The 8176-nt window shown below is 44.8% G+C and overlaps 1 long non-coding RNA gene across 1 annotated transcript; it reads right to left on the reverse strand.

Annotated features, from left to right (window-relative positions):
* Positions 1-883: 883 nt before the first annotated feature.
* LOC142581974 (uncharacterized) lies at positions 884-7829 on the reverse strand. The gene is made up of 3 exons (XR_012828335.1): positions 7737-7829; positions 5285-5598; positions 884-1047 (listed from the first exon to the last, which is right to left on the reverse strand). It is a non-coding gene; the product is annotated as an uncharacterized LOC142581974 (long non-coding RNA).
* Positions 7830-8176: the final 347 nt, after the last annotated feature.

The raw sequence follows: 8176 nt of genomic DNA on the forward strand, positions 1-8176 counted from the left end.
TAGGACAGATAATCGGTGGCGCGTTAGAGTTACAGAATGGTTGCAAGGGAAGCGGAGCCCAGTCGAGGGTGGCAGAGAATTATGCGGTGTGATGGAATTAGGAAATTTGCAGGCACAAGTTGGAATCAGCTATAGCGCAGTGCAGGGGTAACTGGCGATCGCCGGGAGAGGGCTTCGTCCTGCAGTCCACATAAAGATAGACTGACGATGATGACGATGTACCAATGGGTATGTTCCCTTGGACTGACTGGCATGTGCGACTTGGTATGCGCCGCACTTCAGTGCACCTCTTGGACACCAACTTTGGTTACTGGGTGTCACAACAACAAAGTACACCTGCATATACATCCACGCAGTACGTAGATGTCAACTGAACTTGACACTGCATACTTTCTTTATAACAGAGAACACTCAATTAACTGTGGTACTACTTACGAGGACCTAAGATAATAAACAAATAACCAGCGCAACGACACAGGTAAAAAAAAAGGGGGTCATAAAAAGAGAGACAATATATCGTATGTTTGTTTAGAATGCTCCAATGTTTGCTCCAATGCATGCTCAGAAATGTTCAAGACTGGAAAAGATTAGCGGTCAGGATCAGCGGCTGAAATATCTCAGTGACCTGCTGTTTGGAGATGACATTGTCCTGAACAGAAACAAGACTATGACTTGCAACAAATAGTTGAATACCTTAGCCGACAAAGCGTAAAAGTAGAGTTGAACATTAATATGCAGAAGAGGAGCGTTTGCGCCGGTAGCAGCACTTTATCTTGCTATTAAAGCATTTTTTGGGCGAGTGACAGAGCGTCTTATGCAGATAACGAAAGCCCTTCCTTTTCATTATGTTAGTAAATGCGTGTCATCAAGCACTTACCAACTCCATCGCCTTGAGCGCCTCTGATTCCCATAGAGAACGATCCCGTTGTGGATGCCATGCATCGTGAGGGTGCGTAATCCATTGTGGGCCTCTGATGTGGCTTGCTGCCTTCTTGTGTAACGCTTCGCATCGCTTGTAATGCGTGAGTTCTCGATGCCATAACAGACCTAGTTCGAGGAAGAAAGAATGAAGATAAAGTTGAGATTACACTCAATTGCATTACCAATGCATTACCAATTTGCACTTGTACCATTACCGCGATCATTGTCGAAACTTTGCACGGCCGAAGAAGCGGAATGACACTGCATTGTTTTCCTTAGGAGAGTATGGGGAGTAATATGCTAACGTTTCTTTCATTAGTCATTCAAGGCTATATCTGTATCATTGCCGAATATGGGGAAAGACAACAAGCTTCCCATTGTCCTGTTAGACAACTTTGGTGTAAATCTTATCCACCTTTATCAGCCAATTCTATATCGACTGCTAGACGATGGTCTCCAATAACTTTCAAGACGGACTTCAATAGCCTTTGTTTTGTGTAGCTTTATTTGATCGCATGCATCATATTATGCCTGCAAATTTCCTAAACACGTAATCTTCTCCCGTGCCCAACTGCGTTTGACTTTTCTTCACGCCAATTCTGCCACATTATTAAATCGAAGGTCATGCGTTATATCTTGTTGTCAACACCATTTCGTCGCCTTATATTAAACCGAATGTCATCTGCACACTTTGTTCTCTAATCCGTACCACTGCCTGCCGGTTCCTCAAAGTTACGCTTATCGTATTTCGTTCCATTGTTCGTTCCACAGGCCTGAGCTGCTTCTGAAGCTTCTTTGTTATCCTCCAACTACCATCCCAAGTACTTAGAACAGGTAAAACGCAATGATTGTACACTATTGTTTTCGAAACTAATACCCTGCCATATGCGCTCCAAGCTATATTTATTCGCCTGGAAATATATTTCCAGCGATTCGAGTCCATTTTGACTACCTGGCCTATAGGAAAATTTTTTGCTGAAAATGTTCGTGATAGTAATGCACGTCCAGAATCTGTACAACAGTAATTTTATCTATATGCAAAAGTGCTCTTTTACAGGAGCAGGAAGAAAAAGAGGGAAATACGGGGAAGCTAACCAGTGGAAATACCGGTTGGCTACCCTGTGCTGGGGAAAGGGTAAATACAATGAAAGCTGATAAAAGGGGAGAAGGGATAGAAACAGACAGAGAGAGATAAATACATACATTAACGCGATGAAACACGCCACAACTTTCACGGTCGGTCGCACCGTCGACAAGTTTCGGAGCAAAGCGTTTAAAGCCTTAAAAGCTAACTGCAACAAAATTTTCAGCCACGTCAAGATTCTAGTTTAGGATAGCTCAGATAGTGTAGAAGAGCCAGCCTTTATATTTCCCGTATGAAATACGAGTGGAAGCGTATCAAGAAGCTGACAAAGTTGTCGTTTTTGATAGCAAAACTAAAAGAAAAAAAATACGCCAACATTACCATTTGCTGGAAGTGGCACATGACCCAGAGAGCACGGCTTCTGGGCCGAATAAGTGTCGTGCGACTTTTTGCTATTTCTCGGTATTTCTTTCAAGCTTGGAAAAAACTTTTATCCAGCACGTATTGCGCAACAGAAAACTGGATGCGGATTTTTTCAGGATAGTCTACACCTTTTCTCATGGATACTTTGCTGTGAATATAATATTTAAGCAGTTAATTAATAAATAAATATGTCATCAGGCGAAATACAAAAATAGTTTGATTTGCTCCAAACGAAAGAAAGCAACATTACCTTGGTGCTGTTCAGCTATGTGGCACCTACAAATTTTTACATTCTACCACAAGTTACGTGGGACACATGGTATAATGCCTACAACGTTAACTATGGCACCTGCCATGATATTTACACTCTGCCTAGGGCTTCCTTTAATCCATATCTTAAGTATTAAATAATGATGTTTCGTAATATCCGATTTGTTTCCTAATACACGATTTTTCTGTGCGCGATGTTGTTGTAGATCTTTCATACCACAATATTTGATATTACATTTTCTGGTTCTTTTGAAATGTTATTTCGCCATTGCCTGCTGACATAAATAGTGTCTGTGTGTCGCCCCTGTATGATGCATGCTTGTGTTTGTTTTCTGGACCGCAGATGTATTCAAACTACTAATTTGTAGCTTTTTGTCTGGGGTTCATTCCCTAATTTACTAGGACGAATAAAGCATTAATTAATCTTTGTACAGGCATGCTCTAGCGAAGGATACCCAGAAAGAGTACGTTGTAAAGTCCAAGTATCGCTCTCACACACGTACGCCACGACTTTCCAGCAAGAAATTCCAGGCCGTGGCTCTTAATGGTTAGCTTCTTTTTCGGATGGAGACATGAGGGCTGCAATAGCGATCACGATTTATTATCGCTCCTAGAAAGCGTTGCGTCTTCTCATAAGTGATTGCCTTTCTGACGACGTGCTTGCCTTGCGCGTGAAAGCAACCAATGAGCACTTTTCAGAGGGCGTCTCCAGACCACGTGCTCAAACGTATCCTGACGCTAGTGTGACCGCTTTTGGAGTCGAGCACGCACCTGAGGAGGCGTACCTCCAGAAGCCCAAATGCAGATATGCATTTATCACGCAGATAGATCGACACATGAACGGATCGCGGAAGAGAATCGGACATGTCGATCAGCGCGAGGTGAAAGAGCGTGGGCCTCAAGGCTACCCCGTGGTATGTCACTTAGGTATACCGTTGTGATATCGCAAAATCATATGTATGCGCAAAGAATGACCTGTCCTTCGAGTAGCTGAATATCCATCGAAAGGCACGGCCGACATTGCTTAACGCTTCAAGTATGGCTCGAAGAGATATCTTGTCGTAAACGCCTTTGATATTAAATAACACCACCGCACGCAATCTCTTTAGGTTTTCTTCACACTGAACGGAAGAAACAAGGTCGTTGACGTTGTCTATAGTTGGGTGTCCGCGTCGGAAGCCTGCACGTGTTCTAGAGCCACACTGCTAACCACGAACACCTATAGATAAAAGTACGTGACACAGATTCTGGAAGCACATTAATAATAACGAACAATGGAAGCAAATGGTATTTTCCTACTACTCAACTCGGTACGAGGCGAGACTTCATCGCTGAATAAAATAATTTTGAACAGAGTAGCTTTAACGGTTGCGCTTGCCTAAAATAAAACCGGCGGCGATTACAACCGCTACGATCGGCGTATTTTGAACGCGGTTCGAGTAACGTATGAGGCACTATACTTATGACGCAACGCTAGCTCTATCTACAAGACAATCCTTTAAAGAACTTGGACGAAGAAACAAGGGCCCATTCATGAAAGTGAAAGACGCTACCGCCTTGCGGATTGCAATACTTGTGTGTGTAATAATTGTACGCCTTATTCAGTGTCTTTCCAATCGCGGTCAAGTTACGTGAATCATTTCTTCGAAGCAGTAAAATGTTATCAAGCACTAAGTGCATGCAATCGTTTTCTGATATGACTTCACGCTGCTGTCGTTTGAAATATGTGCAACGTCACGGACAAAAAAAATTTTGCCAGGACGAAAAAATTGGGCGAGACACACGCATATGTGGCAGTCGGTATCAAGCGAGGCTTACATTGATGCTTGCGCAAATATTGAAGCAAAATTTATCCAAGCGATATCCTCGCTATGAAAATTCCACGCACGTTGTTTCACAGTTGCGCTACTGTTTCTTCATGGTCACGCAAACGAGACAATAGGAATAATTTTGTCTGACTGATATTTAATGGAAAGCAGTAAGAAAGGCATGGAAGAACCAGCTGCAAGGGCAGTATCTTTTATTTTAATTTCACCTCTAAAACAACAAGAACAAAAAACGCAAAGAGGAAGCTCGATTTTTACAATGAGAATTAGCGGGAGTACAGTTTTTTGACAATCTCGGATATCTGAATGACGGTAACATTTGAGGGAGCAACAAGAGTCGGCGCAACCTGTTTATGAGGCTCATATATTGAGGTAACTTGCCGTTATTTCCAGCATACTCTACGGCTTTCTTCATCCTTTGATATACTACGCCATTTCTGCTTCGCTGACACGCACATACGAGGCCACTAAAGTGACGTGTCAAAGCCTTTTCTATGCGTCTGCATACGAAGGCACAGTGACAAGGCAACGTCGGGATGCACAAGCACGCCGTCTTTTCTACATGCAAGAAAAAGGAGGTTGCTTTGTCGCAAGAATCAAACCGGAAACAAGCAAAACCGACACACATTCGCGCACATACAAGCAGACAGTGTGCACGCATACACGCACACTCTCGCGAGCGCAGTGCAAAAGAGACACGTGGTCTGCGCGCGCGTTTCCGCAAATCCACAGCAGTCAAAAACTTTGGCCGCATATTTACCTCTTTGTCGAGGTCGCTTCTTCCAGGAGAGGAAACTCGGCCTCCGTGAGGAAGTGTGGGCGAGCAGGAAGCCACGAAGAAGAAGGAGCGGAAGGGAACAGGGCAGGCCGACGCTGTAGTATCTTTTTTTTCCCCTTCCCAAGCGAGTCAGCGAGGCAGCAGGCAGGCTGGCGAGCATGCTTCCAAGCGAAGGCAAAGCGACACTCCTTCCTTTTACATATATTTTTTTCCTCTCGCTCTGCTTCCAGACGCCGGCGGTGCAGCCCGTTGGCTCCCTCGTCCCTGGGCCGGTCGGGTGGTGCGGGACGACGTGGCTGGAATATTTATTCATAAATTTAGCTCTCAAGCGCACCGCCCATAAATATCTCGGCCGACGTCGCGCGGGATTTACGGGCGCGAACCCCTCGTCGCCGTCCCCGCGGTCCCTCACACACACACACACACACACACACACACACACACACACACACACACACACACACACACACACACACACACACACACACACACACACAGAGTTAGTACAGCTCGCTGAGCGCTTTCGCTCAGTCCCACGAGGCCGCGACTGCAGCCGCCGCAAGAGCAGCGGGTAGAGCCGGAGGCTGGGCACACCGGTCGAGCGGCTATGCTCAGACCCGTGCTCGAGGCGCGGAAGACCTCGGGAGCGCGTCAGCCGCGGCCTGCTTTATAGCACCGCGCTCACATCGCCTCAACGTCCGCCGCCGCCATTCCTGGCTTCTACCTAAATCCTTCGCCATGTCAAGGCCTCCGAGGCGACCGCGCGAGACACCGCAGTGGCACTGTTTTCTCTGGAGCCTGTGCTTACGTATATAAGGACGTAGTACACGTACGCATTCGAAAGCGTGCATATCTAACGCGGCAGCGAACTCTCACGTGCAGTGTTTTTGTGTAAGGAAAGCGCGTTTTTTTCGGAGGCACGCCGACACGCGAGAAAGCAGGCAGCATAAGCACGGATGTGGACCGCGGGTTACACAGGGTGATAATTTTTTGTTTGATGAAAATTTCAAAAAGAAAATTGTATGTGGCGGATAGCGTAATTCTTGTTTTTGGGCTGGACTACTCGAAGAGGCGGATATTACTAGCACGACAAATAGAAACACTTAGTCACATAATTAACGAAATACCACTAATTAACTTCTTAATTAATTTCTTTACGTATAGCAATTTACGAATTGTAGCCGGTGAATTTGCGAGATGTATCCGCGTGAAATTAATTTCCAAGATGACACCAGTTTCGGGATATTATTTCCCAAAGCGTGGAACGAAATATATGGGCATTCCACTTACTTTCGTGTTTCAAAGCACGAGAAGTGCGCTTTGTTAAACAAGCAAGTGGGACAACGGTGCATTTTACACGACGAATATGATGGGGCATTCTTCCAAACTGGTGTCATTGTGGAAATTTATTCCAAGTGTATACGCCTTGCAAACTCATCGGCTACAATTCATAAATTGCAATACATGCCGTAATGTAACTAGTACGAAATTGGTGGCATATTTCTTTAATTATTTGAATATGTGTTTCGATTTCTCGTGCAAGTATAATGCCCGCCTCTCTGAATAATCCAGCTTAAGGACTAGAATTATGTTATGTGCAACAGACTGTTTTTAAAAATTCCATAAAACTTAAATATAATCACCCTGTACATTATTTAGTGTAAGCAAGCGATTACAACGAATCGCCCACAACACGCGCTAGTGCTGTTATTCAAGTGCACCGGCCTGAGTGACCGTTTATAGCCCTCTCGTGCACCCTCTTGTGCACCCTCCCGCACGCACGCAGTGCTTACATTTTCCCTCTTTTCCTCTCTATATTTCCTCTTTCCCTTAATCGTTGTGTAGGGTAAACCGAGCACTCGTTTGGTTGAATTCCCTGCCTTTCCTCTCCACCCTTTCCCTTTCCCTCTCATTGCTAATCACATCGGAGGCATAGAGACTCGGACACTGCCTATATTCTTTTATATACTTCAACCTTGTGCAAGCCGTTTCGATTTCGGTTTCTCAGATACAGGCGGTCAAAGGGTCATCAGAAGCAATTGATGGCCACATACAGTGCTGGTAGTGGTCCGACAAAACTAAATAGTGGAGCAGACTCTAAGCTAGAGACTCTATCAACTGTTGTTTGTGCACTTTCTCAGGAACGTTGAGAGAACATGATGAGGGCCCGATATAGAATCGCCATACTGAGACCCGCGGCTTTCACGAGTGCCGTCTATCCAGCGATCGAGTTAAACGCCAGATGAAATAACTGCCAGTGACTAAACTGTGGGGAGTTGTGTCTTTTGTAGTCATTAAGATCAGATTTGAAGGACAAACGGTGGGAAGTGAAAGATGGGCTATCGAGCGAGGTTTCTATTGACGCGGCTTGCGATCTGAACATTCTGGAACCTAATAATACAATTTCACCCTCGTTTCCAGCATAATGGCTCACCTTTCATAGTGATGGCGTACTACGCAGGGTGCGATGTGGCTAAACAATGCGATCCTTGTAGCTCTTGTTGGCCTGTTCCGTTAGTCCGTTAATCTGTTCCTGCGGTACCAGAAAAAAAAAACAGACTAACATTGAAGTTTTGTAAGAGGCACATGATGATCTCTCGATGCTTTAGAGTAAAACAGAGATAAAAGAGCGAAAGAGGGAGAGAAAGAGAGAGAGATAGAGAAGAACACCTCAAGGGGCAGCGTGGTAGTCTGTGAGCGGGTCAAGAAACGTGGCTGCGATTTCTGTATGTTTGGCCCCACAAACAAACACCATTCCACATCCACACACACACAAAAAAAAAGAAATAAAGGCAATTTGTAACCAGTGAAATGTCATTTGAGTTGTTCATAAGTAGTAGAGTAATTAATTATTTAGTAATTGCTTTGCTGAGC

Source organism: Dermacentor variabilis, chromosome 5 (assembly GCF_050947875.1).
Source record: "Dermacentor variabilis isolate Ectoservices chromosome 5, ASM5094787v1, whole genome shotgun sequence".
NCBI lineage: Eukaryota > Metazoa > Arthropoda > Arachnida > Ixodida > Ixodidae > Dermacentor > Dermacentor variabilis.